Source organism: Dama dama, chromosome 11 (assembly GCF_033118175.1).
Source record: "Dama dama isolate Ldn47 chromosome 11, ASM3311817v1, whole genome shotgun sequence".
NCBI lineage: Eukaryota > Metazoa > Chordata > Mammalia > Artiodactyla > Cervidae > Dama > Dama dama.
In genome coordinates, this window is record NC_083691.1 from 20,788,224 (window position 1) to 20,807,654 (window position 19,431).

The window sequence follows — 19,431 nt, forward strand, 5'->3', positions numbered from 1 at the left end:
ATAACCTTAGATACGCAGATGCTGCTGCTGCTGCTAAGTCATTTCAGTTGTGTCTGACTCTGTGCGACCCCATAGATGGCAGCCCACCAGGCTCCTTGGTCCCTGGAATTCTCCAGGCAAGAACACTGGAGTGGGTTGCCGTTTCCTTCTCCAATGCATGAAAGTGAAACGTGAAAGTGAAGTTGCTCAGTTGTGTCTGACTCTTCATGTCCGCATGGACTGTAGTTTACCAGGCTCCTCCATTCATGGGTTTTTCCAGGCAAGAGTATTGGAGTAGGTTGCCATTTCCAGCTCCAGATATGCAGATGACACCACCCTTATGGCAGAAAGCGAAGAAGAACTAAAGAACCTCTTGATGAAAGTGAAAGAGGATAGTGAAAAAGTTGGCTTAAAGCTCAACATTCAGAAAACTACCATCATGGCATCTGGTCCCATCACTTCATGGGAAATAGATGGGGAAAAAATAGAAACAGTGATAGATTTTATTTTGGGGGGCTCCAAAATCACTGCAGATAGTGACTGCAGCCATGAAATTAAAAGAGTCTTGCTCCTTGGAAGAAAAGTTATGACCAACCTAGACAGCATATGAAAAAGCAGAGACATTACTTTGCCAACCAAGTTTCATCTAGTCAAAGCTATGGTTTTTCCAGTAGTCATGTATGGATGTGAGAGTTGGACTATAAGAAAGCTGAGCACCGAAGAATTGATGCTTTTGAACTTTGGTGCTTTGGTGTTGGAGAAGACTCTTGAGAATCTCTTGGACTGCAAGGAGATCCAACCAGTCCATCCTAAGGAAATCAGTCCTGAATATTCACTGGAAGGACTGACGCTGAAGCTGAAACTCCAATACTTTGGCCACCTGATGCAAAGAACTGACTCATTGGAAAAGACCCTGATGCTGGGAAAGATTGAAGGCAGGAGGAGAAGGGGATGACAGAGGATGAGATGGTTGGATGGCATAACTGACTCAATGGACATGAGTTAGAGCAAGCTCCTGGAGTTGGCGATGGACAGGGAGGCCTGGCATGCTGCAGTCCATGGGGTCGCAGAGAGTCAGACACGACTGAGTGACTGAACTGAATTGAACTGATGTTGTATTTTTTATACTATTGAAAATGATATCACTTTAACTGACAATTCTACCAGATTTTGGAGCAAAATAGAAACATGAATTTTGTACAAATGTGACTTCAAGGATTACATCTGGATAAGTAGACAGTATAAGAATACTTTTCACAGGAAATAAAAATGAATTAATTATATTTTAGATTTGCTAAAATTAATTTTTTAAAAAATCCAGGAAGGGCTTATAAGCAGGTGACAATTTGGGTCTAGAGTGAAAGATGGAATCTTAGTCTATATATATGTGTATATATATATATATAGAGAGAGAGAGAGAGTTATAGGTGAGATTAACAGGGACATTGAGTCTGCAGAGACTAGAATCTGAATGGGTCCCTAGCAGTGGAATAGCATCTCTTGGGGAATGAAGGAAAGCTTCCTATCCAATAAGATTCAAAGGCAGTTTCAGAAAGGGTGAGGGGAGAGCCAGGACATTCCAGAAACCAGGGACAAGGGTTTCAGGGAGGCATACACAGAAAAGATGAGGAGTGAAAGCAGTCATTAGAAGGTCCTTGGTGAATAGCAAAAACTGGTAGAGCTAGACATCACATTTCGGTGTGCTGAAAAGTGAATGGAAAAATTAGACTATAGAGTCAAGTGCAAGTGACCTTCTCAAGAGGTTTGTTAGTAAAGAGAAAGAAGGGCAGGGAAGTTATTTCTCATGCACTCTTGGGAAAGGTTACTTTTTGGTAAGGCTTTGCTTTCGTATGAAATGGAAAGAGATATTGGTGCATGCTTGCAGGTGAGAGGAAAGCTCTGATAAAAAGTGAGAGCTGAGTTGCTGCTCAGGCCTGGGTCTGGAGCTCGGGCAGAGCTGTGGGGGGCCTGCCGGTCTCCTGGCAGACGAGTGTCCGGTTTGGAGCTGGGCTGTCTCAGGAAGGACTGCTGACACTTTCATTAAAGTTCACTGAGATGACTTGCAGGAAAAAAAAAGAAAAAATGAGAGTGCTGAGAGAGAGAAGGGAGTGTGTTTTAGAGGAAATGTGAAAGGGGTGGCCACTGACAAAGAGTTCATGGGAGCAGAACCGTCTCTCTGCACTCCTGAGTGCACGGTCTGTTGTTATTGTTTAGTCGCTATGTTGTGTCCGACTCTTGCAACTCCATGGGCTATAGCCTGCCAGGCTCCCCTGTCCATGAGATTTCCCAGGCAAGAATACTGGAGTGGGTTGCCAGGTCCTTCTCCAGGGGATCTTCCCGACCCAGGGATCTAACCTGCATCTCCTGCATTGACAAGTAAGTTCTTTACCACTGAGTCATCAGCGAAGCCCACATGATCTGTTTGACCTAAGCTATGTTTATTCCACTCCCTGGACACCATTTTCATTATTTATACCTTGAGGGCTTTGGGCTATGATCTCCCGTGTCCCCTCTGCTCTGGGGCTGTCTAGATCCTGTCACGTGCAATTAACCTTGTCTTAGTTTAGTTCCATCATACAGATGCTCCCTGATGAACTCTGACACCACCCCAGAGAAAATGTATGCAGGTCTGTTCCCAAACCCCAATGCAGTGAGCTCCTCGAGTTCCCTCTGAGTCATCTAACTAGAGGGTGTGAGTGTTTGGTATATTTCTCCACACTGGACATCTGTGAAAATAAGAAACCTCTTCAAAATCTACCAGAACAGGGTGGAATTACTGAAAAGAAGGTCTGATTCCTCAGCACATTCTTTTTTCCCAATTTTAGACAATGTTCCCTGAGGTTGCATAAGAAAAAAGAGGAGTATTTCAGAATAAAGGTTAAATGATCTTAATGCCCCTTGGAAGCAATGAACATGCAGAAGGTGGAGAAGGCAAAAAATCAGAGTTAGTCAACGTTTGCTATTTGTCAGCTACTTGTGCTAAAAGCTTTAACTACTTTTCAGTGAATCCTTGCATAATCCCAGGAAACTGATACTATGTTTATTGTACAGACAAGGAAACTGAGACTCAGAGAGGTGGGGCCATTTTCCAAGGCTCCCTCCAGAAAATAAGTAGCAAGGCAGTTATTTTGGCTTGATGGTAATCTTTCCTGACTTCTAAGTCAGTATGTTTCCTAACACAACTCACATCCTCACCACGGCACCAAAGACTGGATTCATATAACCCTTACCCTCTGCTTTTTTAAAGCTATTTTAAAAATTGAGGTATAGTTAATTTACAATTCTGTGTTAGCTTCGGGAGTACATCACAGGGATTCTTTTCCACTATAGGCTACTACAAGATATTGAATACAGTTCCCTGTGGTGCATGGTAGGTAGATTCTTGTTGTTTATCTATTACCATTTTATAGAGCAGTGTGTGTATGTTAATTCCAAACTCCTAATTTATGTCCCTCCGCCGTACCCCTGCTATCCCCTTTGGGGTAACTATAAGTTTGTTTTCTATGTTTGGGAGTCTATTTCTGTTTTGTAACTAAGTTCATTTGTATCATTATTTTAGATTCCACATATAAGTGATATCATATGATATTTGTCTTTGTCTGATTTAATTATTAGTTAATTTAATTAATCTGTAGATCCATCCATGTTACTGCAAATGGCCGTTATTTCATTATTTATTTTTTATTGGAATATAGTTGATTTATAGTGTTCTGTGAATTTCAGGTGTACAGAAAAATGAATCAGTTATACATATACATATATCCGCTTTTATTAAGTTATTTTACAGCTTACTGATGAGTCATCTGGGTTTAAAGTTGTTTTTGTGAGAAGGTTTTTAATTTTATATTTAATCTCTTTAAAATGTATGGACTATTTGTATTCATTTTTTCTTTCTGTGTGAGAATTATAAATCTGTTTAGGTCTTTGTTTATTTTTCTAAAATGTTGAAGTTTTTCAAAATACCTCTAGATATGTTTTTTTAAATTCTGTAGTATCTGTAATGTAGTTCACTTTTTCTTCCTAATAAACTGATATTTTTGTCTCCTATTTTCTTAACCAGTTTTTCTTGGGATTTCTCCATTTATTAGTGTTTAGATTTTATTTCTCTCTCTTGTATATCTGTTTTTTTTTTTTTAAATCATCAACCTTCTCCTCATATCCTTACTGTTTGTTTTCTTCTACGTTTTTTGTGCTTTGTTATTTTTTCCTAACATCATGAAATAGATATTTAGAAAATATTTATTTCTGCCTTTGCTTTTTTCCAATATATTTATATAAACCTATAAGATGCTCAGTTCAGCTTTAGCTCACTAGTTTGTTTTGCCATAGTTTTATTATCACATTATTCAAGATGTTTTAATAGACATCACAGCTTCTTCTTTGACATACGGCTTCTCACAGAATACTTCTTAATTTTTCAATATACGTGAATTTTGGTGAAATTATCTCCTAATCATTGCTACCTTAACTGCACTCTCTGAATTGCAAGTTCTCTGAATAATTATCATTCTTTTAAATGTGACGAGATTTTATAGCCCAGCTATAGTCAATTTTTAAAAGTATTCCATGAGAGCTAAAAGGAGTGTTGAATAATAAATGGGTGACAATACTTGGTCAGAGTTACCAGTTCTGACTGAGGTGGGGTAAGAGCACTTCTGATTTATGTCCAAAGGCAGCCCAAATCCGCCTACGAAGTCGTGTCTGACTCTTTGCAACCCCATGGACGGTAGCCGACTAGCATCTCTGTCCATAGCATTTCCCAGACAAGAATACTGGAGTGTGTTTCCATTTCTGAACTAGACGAAGTCATACCAGAAAAAGAAGAAAAGATAAAAATCCTTTCTTTCGGGCTTGAGGTGACAGAAGGGGGCTTATAACTGAAAGACAAAATAGGAAAAATTCTCTGCTTTATTTTTCCTCTCTTGGTCCTTATCCTTGGCAAACCCTATGTTTATATACAATAGAAAGGATGCTATTTTACATTTGAAGCACATTTTAAAGCCTTTGTTGAATTCATTCCTGCTGGAAAATTGCAGATAACAGTATTTGTTTTGTATTTTGAGAAGTTGAAATGTAGGGCGTGTGGGTGCCCTTGTCAGTGACATACATTGCTCACAGGACCAATTTAATTCCAATTAAATTAAGTGAATGTTGACTTACAGACTACATGTTTTATCTTAAAATTATAGCCTTCATTAATAAATCAAACTCATAGATTTCAAGGTTTTTAGTAGAAGGAAAAACTGTTTAGAAACAGAAGTGGCTAGACCTTCCAATTACAGCTCTTCTTCAGAACACCCTCTTTACCCTGGGAATCTGTTGTAATTACCACCTCTGCCAGTGATCAACCTCAGAGGTTTGCAGCTTCATCTGGGCCAATGTAGGAACACACACGGAATCTAAATTCCCTTCAGCACAGCTGAGGTAAGAACAACAGAGTAAACAAGGTTGTATTGAATTATGTGAAATCTGACAATTTAGCTTATAAACCTCCTCTTCTCATCTGGAGTCCTTATTCTATCCAGTCCTGCCTGGCACAGGTCAGGGTAAATCCCTAAGGAGGGCAGGATGAGAGCAAGCCAGGTTCAGACTCAGGGTCTGATCTCACACTCCCCTGATCCGTGTACATTTTCAGAGATCTCCTTTCCTTTCCTCCTTCCTCCCCTTGCTGAATCCTCTGAACACCCGCCTAATGTGAAAAAAAGAGTTGCTGGAGTAATGTGCTGTAGAAAATAGGGCACAAAGCAGAAACCATTATAATGCAACATAATCAGCCTGTTACATATTTTAATTTGCTGCCTGAGATCAGGAGTCTCTTTTCTTGCAGATGCCTGTGCAACAGACATCGGGGGTTACATGATGCACTGGATTGAATAGGGTTCCCCCCGAATTAATGTCCACCAGGAACTTTAGAATGTGGCCTTATTTGGAAATAGGTCTTTGTAGAAATTGAACCTTTGTTGAGATAAGGTATTTCTGCATTTGAGTGGGCCCACATCCAATGCCTGGTGTCCTTATAAGAAGAGAAAACAGAGACACACAGACACAGGTAAAACAACATGCGATGGCACAGGCAGAGATCGGGTAATGTTGGCACAGCCGAGGGGCCCCCAGATTGATGGCTGTTAACAGAAACCAGGAGAGAGACAGGCACAGAGTCTCCTTCTGATCCTCCAAGAAGGAATTGACTCTGCTGCACCCTTGATTTTGAACTTCTAGCCTCTAGAATTGAGAGAGAATAAATTTTTGTTGTTTTAAACTACTAAGCTTGTCATAATCTAGAAGCCCTAGAAACTAGTACAAATTGAAAAGATATTATTGAATTAAGAAGGGAAAAGTGAAAGGTTGAAGGAACTTTGCAGAAATTACTGTTGGATCCTACTTTATAATAAAACTGGCAAAGATTTTTGTATTATTACTCACAGATAAATAAATACCTAAAATACTACTCTAAATATAGATATATTTATATTTAAAGCAAGCACCTAATATTTTTATCTATAGAAACAGTTTTTAAAATGTGAATTATTTCTGATTCATACAATTACTCTACAAAGACAAGCAGGTCATATGTTAGGAAGTCCATTTTATAGACATGTCAGATGACCCACAGGAAAGCAACTTGACCAAAGATCCCTTATCAAGTTAGTGACAGAGCTAGGCTAGAATCCCCATCTCCCAGCCCTCTAAATATTCTTTAAATAGTTGAGTAATCAGGATAATATTTTTATGTGAAAGAGGAGAGAACTAAGGCTCAAAATCACAAGAAAATGGCCCAAATTTCCTGAGCAGACATTACAGACAGAACTAGGAACAAAGACTTTCTAACCATTAGGCCTGTCTTCCCAGCTATTTTCTGTTGAATCTCCACTTTGCCTCTGTGTGTGTATATGTGTGTGTGAAGTGATGACATCAAGGACTCAGGTTAAACAGAATGATCCCTGTAACTGCTTGTTAGTGAATTCTATAGCATAAAGGAAAAATGAGGAGAAAAGCCTGTTGTTTTTGATTGTCTTTTGATGAAATACTCCAGATTTCATGTAAATAGTTTAGGTAAATCAATCAACACAGAATCAGTACGGTTAAACTGGAAGTCAACCATAATTGACCCTACTTTGTAACTACTTTATGCCATTTTACTTAAAAAGCTTTAGTTTAATCTTTCCGCTAACAGAGGTGAATCATATATCTTTGAGATGTTCAGAGACTGCTTAGAATTCATAAAAACCTCAACTGGGAAGGGACCTCAAAGGCCTTCCATGGGGCTTCCCTGGTGGTCCAATGGTTAAGAATCTACCTCCAATGAAAGGAACATGGGTTTGATTCCTGGTTCAAGAACTAAGATCTTACATGCCACAGGGCAACTAAACCCAAGTGCCCCTACTATTGAAGCCTGCAGTCCCTGGAACCTGTGCTTCACAGCAAGAGAAGCCACTGTGATGAGAAGCCCTTGAACCGCAACTAGAGAGTAGCCCCTGCTCACCGCAACTAGAGAAAACCCATGTAACAATGAAGAGCCTGAGCACTGCAACAAAGATTCAACACAGCTAAAAGATAACTAAAATAAATAAATTTTAAAAATGAAAATAAAGGCCTCCCTTGTCCACCTCACTGATTTCTGCACAGTGATGGCCTCCTGTTGACTCGAACACCTCCTGGGTTGTGATGGTCATCACCACCCTGGGTGCTAGAAAGCACTTTATTAGTCTGGTCCTTGTACAGCCCTTGTTTCAAAAAGAAAAAAAAAGAGAAAAAACATCTAATCTCGCCTGCATATGAAAGCCTGTAAGAAGTGTGAGTTTTCCCTTCTGTTCAACTGTTCTCTTTCTTTTACTATTCTAGTCCCTTCTTAACTAATGTCAACTCATCTATTTGTTTGCTGACTCATTTCACCAAAAATTATACTGGACACTAACTGTAATAAAAATGATATTTGGCATTGATATAATATTTATCATGAGACAGGCATGGCTCTGCGTGCTTTATAAGTAATCTCTTTTAATCTCCCCAATAACCCCATGAAATAAGTACTATCATTTTCCTGATAACACATATTTGAAGTTTAATAAATATGCTCTCAATACTCACCAAATAGATAAATAGATAAACAATAAAAATTATTCCATTATATGAGCTTCCCTAGGGATTCCCCAGTTGCTCAGTGGTAAAGAATCAGCCTGTGATGTAGAAGCCACAGGAGACACCAGCTAAATCCTTGGATCAGGAAGATCCCCTTGAGGAGGGAAAGGCAACCTACGCCAGTATTCTTGCCTGGAGAATCCCATGGACAGAGGAGCCTGGCGGGCTGCAGTCCATGGGGTCGCAAAGGACTGGAGGTGACTGAAGCAACTCAGCATGCACTCATGCTCAAGCTTCCGTAATTCTCATTATTCTTGATTTTAAACCCAGGGACATTTGCTATTTCCAGGATGGCCAGTGACATCAAGAGCACACTTTGGATTCTGAAATAAATGCCTCATTCATAACTGGCTTTAAGAGGCTCCTCCACAAGATGTTTTGGGATGAGAGGCTCTTCTGAAATTGTTCAAAAGAATGGGCAACAGGAGACCCTGTAAAGCCCAAATCAGTGAAATGCAGGCATATTCCATAATCAAGACAATTCTACACTGAACGGATCCTAACCCTTTCAGATATATTCACTCTGGCTCTAATTAGCTCAAACCCCAACTTATACCTGTAGCTCTTTTCTTTGAGGGCTCTTCAAACTTAGTGATGATTACTGGTTGCAATTTCTGTTTCCATGATGGGAATGACCTTCAGTGTTCCCTTTAAATAATTGTACCTACTAACATATGACAGAGCAGGCCTTAGGGATTCCAGCTGGTAAAATTCTGCCACATATCATTAAGTATTTCTGAAACAGAAATGCCCCCCATCTCAAGGGTAAATATCTATTTGTAAACACCTACAAATTAACTTCCTTTGTAAACACGCACCACAGGCAGTTTTCAAAATGTTCAAGAATAATTTCAGTTTCCAAGGCAAAATACAGAAGCTTGGATTTTATTTCTATGAAATTCCATGCAAAGCCACTAGACTTTTGGGATGACATAGACTGTTTTCTCTTGCCTTCTTTTTTTTTTTTTTTTCTTTCCAAACAGTGATACTCATTAAGGCCCAGTTAAATGTGTCTTGCCTGGAAAATCCCATGGACAGAGGAGATTGGCAGGCTGCAGTCTATGGGGTCACAGAGTCAGACACAACTGAGCGACTTCACTTTCACTTTTCACTTTCATGCATTGGAGAAGGCAATGGCAACCCACTCCAGTACTCATGCCTGGAGAATCCCAGGGAAGTGGGAGCCTGGTGGGCTGCCATCTATGGGGTTGCACAGAGTCAGACACGACTGAAGCGACTTGGCAGCAGCATCCATTTTAGAATTTTTTCTTCTCCCACTTTCCACTGGAGGAAAGGTGTCACCTTGAGTTCAGGAGATATCTGTTATTTACCTCTGTTTTATTTCATCATTGACCTGAAACAAAGGGTAAGCTAGGCAAAGTCCCTCACTTTTTGGACCTTACAATATAGTGGAAAAGTCAGACAACTTTTGGATAATTAAGATTCAACCTATGTTCTAGGATCGTAATAAGACCAGGGGCTCTTAATCCCCCCAAATCATCATTTATTATCCATATTTTTTTTTAAAAAAAGGATTCATGTTTGTGACTGAGGAGTAGCCTTCTTTTCCTGATTCCTCCACATACAAGATTGTGGATCTACAGGACTCTATTTCATAGTGTCTCTGTCCCTTTCAGCCCAGGTTGATACAGTTCCTTTAAAGGTTCTTCAGAGTTCCTACGTGTCAATTTACAATATGCACCATTAAACACAGGTCACACTCACAAATAGCTTTGTGATCATCTCTTCTCTGACTTGGGCTCCCTCTGAGTCTGGCTTGGGTCAATGTCTTTAAATTCATCGAAGCCCCTATGGAAAGAGTATGTGAGGTGTGTCCTTACGATCTAGGGTGAACTTTCATCTCTTTTGAAGGATCTATGAGGCACTGATTTAAATCTTTTGAGGTCTTGTCAAAGGGCTTTACAGTCACATATTCATCTATGAGGTATCAATTTGAATCTTTCTGGGGTCTTGGTAAATGGTTTTACAATCACATGCTTGCCCTTATCTTCATTCTAAAGCATATTTTTCTGGCAGCACTCTTAATTTTGATTTGCTCTGAGGAACTTTCTTAACCTGAAGATAATCTCCTGGGAGATACTAGCGGTAAAATACATTTTTTTTTTTTTTTAAACTCAGCACATCCTGTATACTTTATATTTTCTTTAAATTTTGCTGAAAACTGAAAGGTTCTTTTTTAGCTCATCTCTCTCTATTTTTATCTTATCATACATGACTAAAAGAAACCAGATGTAAGTTTTAGCAATCCGCCTTAAAATCTTAGGAAAATCTACCAGTTTGTAAAGTATATTTTCTAATTTCCCTGACACTGTAGGTGACAGTGTTGACAAAATGTTCTCTGAACTCCCAGCCTTCTCTCAAGGCTCTCACAGTTCTGTCACTGCCTGCACCCATAGCTAAAGCTTCATTTTGGGATTTCTTTGTTATAGCTGCACCCACAACCACTTTCCACTCATCAACACAAATTCTGTTCCAGTCATTAATGCTACAAGACAAACCACCTCACACCTCAAAACAATCACCATTTTCTTGTGTTCATGGATTCTATAGCTCAAGAATTTGTAAGAGGTGTATTAAGGATAGTCTGTTTCTGTCCCATGATATCTGAAGCCTTGGCTTATAAGGATATTAGGCTGGGGCTGATCCAATGACTCTGGGCTTGAATCAAGAAGTCCCGTTCACTCACTGTCTGGCAGATGAGTGGGGAGGATCTGAAAGCAAAGATGAAGATGAAAAATAAGGTGCCTATGTGAGGCTCAGAGGGTAAAGAATCTGCCTGCAATGCGGGAGACACAGGTTCGATCCCTGGGTCAGGAAGATCCCCTGGAGAAGGGAATAGCTACTTACTCCAGTATTCTTGCCTGGAGAATTCTATGGACAGAAGAGGCTGGTGGGCTAAAAGTCCGTGGGGTCGTAAGGAGTCAGACACAATGGAACAAATAACACTTTCAATTTCACTTTTCCTTTCATGTGTGATAGGCTTCTGTACAGCAAGATGGTCTCAGGGCAGGGGATCTTTTTAACCTGGTGGCTCAAGGCTCCAAGGTGGAAGCTGTGTTTCTGTTATAGTCTAATCTCAGAAGCCATGAAGAGTATCTTCAGCAGTACTATATGGTTTGAAGTATTCACAAGCCTTCTCAAATTTAATAGGAGGGTATATTGATGGTACCTCTCCATGGAAGGAATGACAAGAAATTTTGGAGTCAGTTTTACAACCCTCTATACATGAGTTGGAATTGCTTACCGACATGAGCAACACAAGAGTAGGAGGATATTTGTGGGAAGGATGAGCCAGATCAGATTCAGAAATTTTAAGTCTGAGTGGTCTGTGTGGTTTCTAGTCAGCCACAATGTACAGAAATTTTATTCTTCTTTGGAACTCAGGATGGATATCGAGGCTGAAGTTAAACTTTGAGAAAATGCACTTGAGATTTTAAGTCATGAAAGTGATGAAATTATCCACAGACATCTGTAAACTCAGAAAAGTAGACAAAGCCATGATTTTTTTTTTTTTAAAAAGGGGGTGTACCAGAATTCAAATGAAGGAAGCATTTTAAGAAGGAGGAAGTTAGCAATGCAAACATAATAGGCACATGACTCCAAAAGATTTAGATGTGAAAACATCCATTTGATTTAGCCACGAGGAGATCGTTGGTGACCACAGGGGGAAAAAGTTGTTTATTTTAAATGATAAAGTATATAAATAAGTGTATAATAAAATAAATAAGAAAATCAAGTACCTTAAATAATGCCTCCCCTTGACCACAGCCTCTCATCATTCCAGCACATCTGCTAAGGCATCTCACTGGAAAGAGTTCCTACACCTAAGGGGGTCATTCCAGTTTCACTGCCCTCAACAGTGTTTGGTTGTAAACAAACAAAGAACAATGCTTGACATGTTAGCATTGCTAACACGGTCTTACAAACACTTGTATCTTCTGGCCCCTCTATCTTTCCTCTGTTTAACACTTGTGCTTGACAAAGCTCCATCCTTGGGTAAAGTGGTTACTTACCTTCACTTTACCTTAATTGGCCACCTGATGCTTAGAGCTGCCATCAGGAAAAAAAAACCTGATGCTGGGAAAGCTTGAAGACAAAAGGAGACAAAAGAATTCTTAGCATCACCAACTCAACGGACATGAATTTCAACAAACTCCAGGAGATAGTAGAGGACAGAGGAGGCTGGTGTGCTACAGTCCATGGGATTTCAAAGAGTTGGACATGACTTAGCAGCTGAATAACAACTACAACCTTCACCATGATTATGCCTGGCAATCTTACACTTGCAGTAAATTTGCTTTCCACTTTCTCATATTTCTTCTCTCTTTGAGCTTCTGACCTTTCCTCTCCACCTTAGTCTGAGTGGAGACCTCTAACACTTCATAAAGAAAAAGGAAAGCCTCTTTCTAGTGACTTTATATGACATATTTAAAGTCTGAGCCATAATCTCTCAAGAACTATTACCAATTTGTTATTATTTTATTATTAACTCTGTGTCAGAGCAATAAAAGAGCAGCTATGTTTCTGCCATGGAGGAAAAACAATATTCCAAAAGGACCACTGAAGAACAGGAGTAAGATAGATCCTAGTTCCTGACCCTGAATTCTGTTTGGATGTGATGTTAAGAAGTTGCCAGTTGAGAAGGTGACCAGTTAATACAAAACAGAGGACATGTTAGTAAGGAGGTTGAAAATACGGGACTTGGTGTAATAGGGAATCAAGATTCTAAGGTATACAGAGGAAAGACCTGAAAGTCGGGGAGAAGTGAAGACAGCTGCAAGGGACAAAAGGAAAGAGCATAATATGGAGACAGAGTAGGACAGACCCTTATACAGGCTGTTTATCTTAGAAAGTGAATAGGTACCTTAGCCACTGTGTTTCCATGGTGATGACCCAAGCCTTTCCAGAGTGAAGGATGCATGAGCCCAGAGGACTGGTACTTTTTTCCTCAAAGACACGTGCTCAGCATTCCCTCTGTCTTCCTTTGCTGCTCTTTATGTCTTTTTCTTCTTTGCCAAATGAATTCATTCTCACACTTCAAAGACTAGCAAAATAATACCCAGAAGTGAAAATGCTTCTAATTCTCTAGTCAGAGCTAGCAACTATATTACAGTACTTATTACACAATAATGTAGTGAATTACTTACTGCCTTTTCCTCCAATTTTTTCAGAAATATATATTGCCTTTTATCTATACATATTCTCACTCTGAGCATAGTTTTTAATCCATAGTAGGTGTCTAAAAACATATTTTCCAAATGATTCCAACTTTCAATGAAGACCAGTGTATTGGTCTTCTCCACTAGTGTGGGCTCTTTAATATAGGGGATTTTTATCTGATCCGTTCATTCATTATCGCTTAGAAAATTATCTGCCATGGAATAGCTGCTTATTCAAATTTTAGAGGATAATAAATTTGGCTGTATTCTTCTCATCCATGCCACGATTCCAGTGGCCAAAATGGCCTGATAAGTGACAAAGAGAACTGATATTGGTATAAATGTTTCTCTCCCAAAGGATCACAGATCTTCCAAATATATAGAGCCCACAAAATGAGAAAGCAAACTGCATCTGTATTCAGAGATGCTGCAGCCTTCCCAATTTGATTTAGCCCAGACTCACACAACAGAGCTAGAATGAGGTTTTGGAATCCTGACACTCTGTTCACGCAAACTGCAGTGTGTTCCCAGGATGATACCACAGAAATGACAGAATTCCCATGCTTTCTGGCTCCTGTCACCTTTCCTGTTTTTCATCTTGTGGAGATTCATAAGTACCAGGGAGATTTCTCCTGAATGTAATTTTCTTTTCATTAAAATTAGAATTGTCTTGGTAATTAAAGGCTATCCTAACATTTCCAAGTATGAACCATAAATTCCCAAGAAGTCATTTTGCATTTCTTTATTTAAGAGCAATTTTAGGTTTAAAATCCTTTGAATCCAGTGCAGCAGAAACTCGTGGGTCCTTGACTCCGAGCCAAGAGTGTGTAAAGTACAATGAGGCTCATCTTGGAACTATATCCCGTGGGAAGCAGCACAAGTGTGGGTGTGGATGTGCATTTACCCCAGGAAAAAGCACCTGAACTTCAGAGAAACACACTCTGGCCAAGAGAACTTTACCAGGTACTGTTCTCTCTGGACACAAGAATCATAACCTGACTTATCTGGTAAGCTGATTCAATTTCAGTTCAGTTCATTTGCTCAGTCGTGTCTGACTCTTTGCAATCCCATGAACCGCAGCACGCCAGGCCTCCCTGTCCATCACCAAGTCCCAGAGTTTACTCAAATTCATGTCCATTGAGTCGGTGATGCCATCCAACCACCTCATCCTCTATCATCCCCTTCCCCTTCCACCTTCAATCATTCTTAGCATCAGGGTCTTTTCAATGAGTCAGTTCTTCACATCAGGCGGCCAAAGTATTGGAGTTTCAGCTTCAACATCAGTCCTTCCAATGAATATTCAGGATTGATTTCCTTTAGGATGGACTGGTTGGATCTCCTTGCAGTCCAAGGGACTCTCAAGAGTCTTCACCAATACCATAGTTCAAAAGCATCAATTCTTCAGCCATCAGCTTTCTTTATAGCCCAATTGTCACATCCATACATGACTACTGGAAAAACCATAGCCTTGACTAGATGGACCTTTGTTGACTCAATTTAAGTATTTCCTAAAGAGTGTTCTCCAGAACATTAGCCTTTTAAGATGCTACAGGGGGAAGTCAGGGAGGCCAGTGGGAAACTGGGTTCTTTATGTGTGGAAATGCTGGCTACTGTAAATTCCTCCTAAAGAGATTTTTAGATGTCTCATGGAATTTTATTGTACACATTTTGAGACACATTGTCTGGAAAGCTTCTCTTTACTCTGAAGGGTTGGGGTTTTTGTTGTTGTTGTTGCTTGCTTTAAATTACTGGATCTACATTCTGTAATGACTGCAACCACTGTAGCTCCCAACAACTTTCCCCATATGATTTTAGTATCCATCAGTGATACTTGCCTGAATCAGTTTATTATACTGGTGGTTATAAAATAGTGATTTTTCTAACCACTATTATTTCTACATTTTTCAACTGACTTTCTTTCCATTTCCCCCCTCTCTTTTCTTTGCAAATCTTATGGGAATATGGCTTTAAAAAAATTCAGTGTGCTATAATCCATTTCCAAAATTAGTCTTTTTCTCTTCAAATTATCACATATTTAGATAATAAAAGCCTCTTAAACATGGCTTCGGTGTTTCACCTGAGTTTCCAATTTTAGTTTCAAGTTTATTCAAGTCATAGCAAAATCTAGTTCTTCAGCTGTGGAATGAAAAAGCAGCATCAAGAAAACATGTAAACCACTTATGGTCTTTTTCTTAAGAATTTATAAATTCAAGCATTATTTCCTTGAAAAGATAAGTGGCTAGTAAGCAAAATTACAGCATGGTAAAGGGATCTATGCTTGAATGCCCTGATCAGAATTTCGCTCTCTGCTTTGCCTGCCACCTGTCCTCTGCGTACTGGTATTCTGATCTTTCCTGGAAAGTCACAGCAGACAGAGCACAAAGGTTTTTCATTGCAGGTAGCTGGGAGGAACCTGGGGAGTGTGGCAGTGCTGTTTGGGGCCAGTTCTCATAGGACCTGAAAGTCATCATATGCCATGCATTCTATTAGTTGAAAATTACATCACTGAGTTATATCATTTTAAATCATTCAGAGTTACATCATTATTCTTGAATGGTCTCATGATCACCACTTTTGTATCTTTCCTAGGCAAGGTGACCGTATGTTTTTTGGAGTTGCTAAGTCTCATTTGGGGTCACATATCGCTCAGTCGTGTCTGACTCTTTGCGACCTCGTGGACTGTAGCCTACCAGGCTCCTCCGTCCGTGGGATTCTCCAGGCAAGAATACTGGAGTGGGTTACCATTTCCTTCTCCAAGGGATCTTCCCAACCCAGGGATCGAACCCGGGTCTCCTGCATTGGAGGCAGACGCTTTAACCTCTGAGCCACCAGGGAAGCCCAACCAGGGATTAAGGGCTTCCCAGGGGCACAGTGGTAAAGAATCTACCTGCCAATGCAAGAGATGCAAAAGGTGTGGGTTCAATCCCGGGGTCAGAAAAATCTCTTGGAGAAGGAAATGGCAATCCATTCCAGTATTCTTGCCGGGAAAATCCCATGGTCAGGGGAGTGTGGTGGGCCACAGTTCTTGCGGGCACAGAGAGTTGGGCAAGACTGAATGACTAAGCACAAGACCACAACACAACCAGGAATTACAAACAAAGGGATGAAGGGAACTTCATAATATTTTGAAATACACCTGCCAACCACACTCCGATATTCTTTATTTATGATCCCCCTAGACTTTGAGCACTTTTCTGCCTTATGGCCCATGAGGTTGAAGATTTATTGCAGGTTTTCCCTGTCTCAGGCCTGGAATTAGCCATTTCTTAGAGAAGTCTGACTCCTTGACATTTAGAAATGAAGATCTGTACGCCATGTATGCTCATCACTTCTGTGTCATCCCTGGTTCTAAGCCCTTTCAGTAGAAAAGCTAAGATATATTCATATCTTTAAGTGACAAGTTCATATTGATATTTCCAGTTCAAATTTTATATCATGGAGGTTCCTTTCATTTCTTTTATTTTATATTTTTATTTTATTTCTCCTATGGCAAAACCCTTGGATTCTTATACTATCAACATGCTTCCTTATTTGCTTATAATAGAAAGAAGTACTTCTAGATTTTTAGTTATCAATATTAATACTGACAATAAACCTACTAAGTAAAAATTAAATTTTTTGGTCCTTAAATAATTTTATGTTACAAATGAACATTCAGAGTACCATGTCTTATTTCTTAAATTATTTAGTTTCTCTGATTATGTTAAAAATTAAAATAGATTTTTGCAATTTTTATATTTGTTTTTCAATTGAATTTTCCAAAATTCCATAATGGGTTTAATCCTGAAGATGCTTATTTCTTTAAAAGTAGAGGGTTGTCCCTCCTAATTATTTTCCATATCTCGGTGGTTATTTTCTTTTATCTCTTTCATCTATTCTTTCCCATTGGTGGTGAGTTAGTCACTAAGTCATATTCAACTCTTTTGTGACCCCATGAACTATAGCCAACCAGGCTCCTCTGTCCATGGGATTTCCCAGGCAAGAATTCTGGAGTGGGTTCCCACTCTCTTCTCCAGGGAATCTTCCCAATCCAGGGATCAAATGCATGTCTCCTACATTGCAGGTGGATTCTTTACCAAATGAGCCACCAGAGAAGCACTATTCTTTCCCAATAGAAGAGTAATAACAATGATAAATGGATTGAGCACTTCATTTAACACTAATAAGGCTCAAACTACTGCACAATTGCACTCATCTTACACACTAGTAAAGTAATGCTCAAAATTCCCCAAGCCAGGCTTCAACAATATGTGAACCGTGAACGTCCAGATGCTCAAGCTGGTTTTAGGAAAGGCAGAGGAACCAGAGATCAAATTGCCAACATCTGCTGGATCACTGAAAAAGCAAGAGAGTTCCAGAAACACATCTATTTCTGCTTTATTGACTGTGCCAAAACCTTTGACTGTGTGGATCACAATAAACTGTGGAAACTTCTGAAAGAGATGGGAATAACAGGCCACCTGACCTGCCTTTTGAGAAACCTATATGCAGGTCAGGGAGCAATTGTTAGAACTGGACATGGAACAATGTACTGGTTTCAAATAGGAAAAGGAGTACATCAAGGCTGTATATTGTTACTCTGCTTATTTAACTTCTATGCAGAGTACATCATGAGAAATGCTGGGCTGGAGGAAGCACAAGCTGGAATTAAGAAAGCTGGGAGAAATATCAAAAACCTCAGATATGCAGATGACACCATCCCTATGGCAGAACATAAAGAACTAAAGAGCCTCCTGATGAAAGTGAAAGAGAAGAGTGAAAAAGTTGGCTTAAAGCTCAGTCTACAAGCAATAAATGCTGGCGAGGGTGTGGAGAAAAGGGAACCCTCTTACACTGTTGGTGGGAATGCAAACTAGTACAGCCACTGTGGAGAACAGTGTGGAGATTCCTTAAAAAACTGGAAATAGAACTGCCATATGACCCAGGAATCCCACTGCTGGGCATACACACCGAGGAAACCAGAATTGAAAGAGACACATATACCCCAATGTTCATCGCAGCACTATTTATAATAGCCAGGAAGCCAGGAAGCAACCTAGATGTCCATCAGCAGATGAATGGATAAGAAAGCTGTGGTACATAAACACAATGGAATATTACTCAGCCATTAAAAAGAATACATTTGAATCAGTTCTAATGAGGTGGATGAAACTGAAGCCTATTATATACAGAGTGAAGTAAGCCAGAAAGAAAAACACCAATACAGTATATTAACGCATATATATGGAATTTAGAAAGATGGTAATGATAACCCTATATGCAAGACAGAAAAAGAGACACAGATGTATAGAACAGTCTTTTGGACTCTGTGGGAGAAGGCAAGGGTGGAATGATATGGGATAATGGCATTGAAACATGCAAATTATCATATGTGAAATGAATCACCAGTCCAGGTTCGATGCATGATACAGGGTGCTCGGGGCTGGTGCACTGGGATGACCCAGAGGGATGGGATAGGGAGGGAGGTGGGAGGGGCGTTCAGGATGGGGAACACATGTACACCCATGGCAAATTCATGTCAATGTATGGCAAAACCAATACAATATTGTAAAGTAAAATAAATAAATAAATAAAACTTAAAAAAAAAAAAAAAAAAAGGTCAACATTCAGAAAACTAAGATCATGGCATCTGGTCCTGTCACTTCATGGCAAATAGATGGGGAAACAGTGGAAACAGTTGCAGACTTTATTTTCCTGGGCTCCAAAATCACTGCAGATGGTGACTGCAGCCATGAAATTAAAAGACGCTTGCTCCTTGGAAGGAAAGTTATGACCAACGTAGACAGCATATTAAAAAGCACAGACATTACTTTGTCAACAAAGGTCCATCTAGTTAAAGCTATGGTTTTTCCAGTAGTCATGTATGGATGTAAGAGTTGGACTATGAAGAAAGTTGAGTGCTGAAGAATTGATGCTTTTGAACTGTGGTGTTGGAGAAGACTCTTGAGAATCCCTTGGACTGCAAGGATATCCAACCAGTCCATCCTAAAGGAGATATGTCCTGGGTGTTCACTGGAAGGACTGATGTTGAGGCTGAAACTCCAATACGTTGGTCACCTAATGCGAAGAACTGACTCATTGGAAAAGACCCTGATGCTGGGAAAGATTGAAGGTGGGAGGAGAAGGGGATGAC

General features: G+C 39.7%; 1 non-coding gene across 1 annotated transcript; it reads right to left on the minus strand.

Moving 5' to 3' along the window:
* Window positions 1-16,061: 16,061 nt before the first annotated feature.
* TRNAW-CCA (transfer RNA tryptophan (anticodon CCA)) lies at window positions 16,062-16,133 on the minus strand. Its single transcript has one exon. It is a non-coding gene; the product is annotated as a tRNA-Trp (tRNA).
* Window positions 16,134-19,431: the final 3,298 nt, after the last annotated feature.